Source organism: Triticum aestivum, chromosome 5A (genome assembly GCF_018294505.1).
Source record: "Triticum aestivum cultivar Chinese Spring chromosome 5A, IWGSC CS RefSeq v2.1, whole genome shotgun sequence".
In the NCBI taxonomy this organism is placed as follows: domain Eukaryota; kingdom Viridiplantae; phylum Streptophyta; class Magnoliopsida; order Poales; family Poaceae; genus Triticum; species Triticum aestivum.
The window spans coordinates 702,106,209-702,109,612 of NC_057806.1; positions in this window are offsets into that span (position 1 = coordinate 702,106,209).

Sequence of the window (3,404 nt, forward strand, 5' to 3'; positions counted from 1 at the left end):
CTACTCCTGTTCTTTCCAGAAGTTGATATAGAATAATGTGTGCAATCGAGGTTTTCAAACTATAAAATTATATATTTGCCTGTAGATTTGTCATGAAACCCAGCAACATAAGACGACACGGCATATTGTGTGTGAAGAAGGAAGAAAGCGAGGCGCCTCGATCCACACATGAATCCACCTAATACATCTGCTATATGTAGCAGCCCCTGTACGTTATCATCACGTCAAATCTGGTATTTACTTGGTTAGATGTCTCTCGAAGTGGTTGAGTATTTTCAGGAGGAAGCAGCGGCATTAGTGGAGGAAGTGCCCAACCAAAAGGAGAGCTGCCACAGAGGCCATGATGATGGAGAGCAGGAAATTTTCATATGATCTTAGCAAGACTAGTTAACATCTTGCAAGGACTTTTATCAACCTGTTCTATCCAGAAGTTATTATAAAATATATGCAATCTATCTTTTCAAACTATGACCACTAATATAAACAAAATATATATTTTCCAACAGATTTGTCATGAAATCCAGCAACATAAGACAACACGGTAGCTAGCGGATTGTGCCGACAAGGAAGACATCGACGTGCGTCGATCCATGCACGAATCCACCTAATACAATTGACATATGTAGCAGCCCTGTTATCATCACAGTAGTCAGATATGTATTTGCTTGGGCAAATTTCTCTTGCAGTAGTTGAGTATTTGCAGGAAGAGGTGACGACATTAATGGATCTGCCTAACCAAAAGGAGAGAGATGACGACCTTACTAAGAGTAGTTAGCATCCTCGTGCTAAAATTTTTATCATGACCAGTTCAGTGCATAAATCTAACAATCTCGGTTGGCTTCCTACCTAGGTTCATGACACCAAACCTCACCTGCCCCCTTTTGTTAGTGTAAACAGTGCATCCAGTTACTAGGCTGGGTGGCCACACATAAACTGATTAATTTGTCAGAGGTGCGCGTTGGTAGGTTTGTGAAGGAAAAGATCAAGATATTTCCATCAGACAAATAAAATGCTTCTATCACAAGCTTGTTACAAAGAGCCAACTCAGATAATAATCTGTTCTCGTATATTTATGCATACTGTCTATATATGTCGGACCTAGTTTCTGGAACCTGGTTTGGTGTGCCTAGTTTCTGAAATGTAGCAAAAATCATATTTCTAGTTCTAAATTTAAGAAGAAAAAATAACGATCATAAGTTCTTTTTAGAGAATTTGCCTCCTCATCAATTTCCATTAAACAAACGGCTAATCAAATTTACAAGAGATTGGAACCAAAAAGAAGCTGAAACAAGACATGCAGGAAAATAGAGCTATCAGCAACCAAAAGAGCAGGTTCACAGCGGAGGAGCAATAAACTAAGTCTCACATGCACCAGAAAGGGAGTGACCACAAGAACAACTCTACTAAGAAACTTTTGCACATTCAAGTTTTCACACTACAATCCTGAGCACAACCGGGTTCCAACCATGGCCTCAAGCATACTCCTCCTGAATCACCAGATTGATCTTTAACACCCTTTCTTCAACCCTTCCCCCATCTCGTGTTTCTGCAAAATGCTCCAACTATTAGGCTCTAGAATACGACAACATGATCATCTAGGATTTTTTTTATTAAAGCAAGCCGAGTTCCTAGTTTCCATATTGTCCAATGAATTGTTGTCTCCCCCACAGATAACCAATTTCCACAAAGACACGGGAAAATAGTTATTCCACACACTAGACAATGGCGCCGGCAATAACAACGGCGACAACATGATCAATGGGGACGATGATGACCCTAACGACGGAGAATATGATTTGGAGGGTGAGGAGGAAGGAAGCCTTGGCCCCGATGAGTATGACGCTTTCGAGCTACCCCTTGAGGTACCCCAGCTCAAAACTATGTGCAAGCGATTGGCTAGTACGACCAAAAGCATCAAAAAGAAGTCCCAACATCTCAAGACCGAAGAAGATGAGATAAACGACATATGGAACGAGCTCCTTAGGGCCGAGCAGGCCCGAGAACAAGCTCGAACAGACTGGTGCTAACAGATCTTACCCCATGGCAACTTGCTAGACTAGATGGATGCGGAGACCGAGGACAGCGCGCTTTCAAAACGTAACTGGGTTGAAAGCCTCGACCGTCCTCCCTAGTGCAGAGATCGACAGATAGGCACTGAAAAATATGCCTTCGAGGCGCATGGAGCCCGAGGTGGAGTCAATCCACCACTGACCACCATGAGATACAAACCCAAGGGGAAGTGGCCCTTAAGCTCCGAAACCCCACATCGACCAATCTACAAGTCTCGGCAATGCCCACCTGCTAGACAGACAGGATATTTTGCGTAGCTAGCAAAGAATGGCGATGTGCGCGACTACACTTGCGACTACACAACAACGATGTCGGACGTACGCCACACGACTGCAAGTGTCTGAGGAGTTACACACCCTCGATACTTTACAGATGAGTTCATGCAACACCAGTTCCCTGCTAATCCCGTAATAGGAAGGGTGATGTAGCACAACAGTAAAAAGTATTTTCCTCAGTTAAGAACCAAGGTTTATCGAACCAGTAGAAGTCCACAAGCTAGCAAGATAAGCAGCACCTGCACACAAACAAAATAAATGCTTGCCCCCAACTTGGCAAGGGGATTGTTAATCCCCTCGTCTTGCTAGTTACAAAGTTAAAAGCAAATAGCGATAGACAATGATATGTCAAATGGCAAAATAGTAGAGAGAGCAATAGAGCAACACAAATAATAATAGAGAATGGACCCGGGTGCCATAGGTTCACTAGTGGCTTCTCTCTCGAAAGCAAGTAATGGCATAGTAAACAAATTATTGTTGGGCAATTGAAAAATAAATATCATTCATGGCATAATCTTGTATAGGCATCATGTGCATCACAATTAGACCATAATCCATCTGCATCTACTACTATTACCCCACCCCAAGACCGCTATCCAGCATGCATGTCACAGTGTTAAGTTGGCAAGAAATAGAGTAACGCAATAAGCAAGATGACCTGATGTAGCTCAACAGAAAGAAACGTAGCAATAAGATCAATCCCCGTTGTTTTATCCTTAGTAGCAACAACACATCATGTGCCTTTGCCCCCTTTTTGTCACTGGGCAAGATCACCGTGAGGTTGAACCTACTACTATGCACCACTCCCTCTGAAGAATTACCCATCTATCTCGGCCAGGGAAGACAAATAACTCAAAAAGTACACATAGTTACTTAATCATACAACAAAGAAACTCCCATTCTATTCAATGAACAATCTGGTCATAAATCCACAAATCATCAGATCACAACAAAGACACCATAAGAATTACATCGGATTGATCTTAGAGGAGATCATTGTATTGAAGATCCAAGAGAGATAGAGAGAGAGAAGAAGTCATCTAGCTGCTACTATGGAAC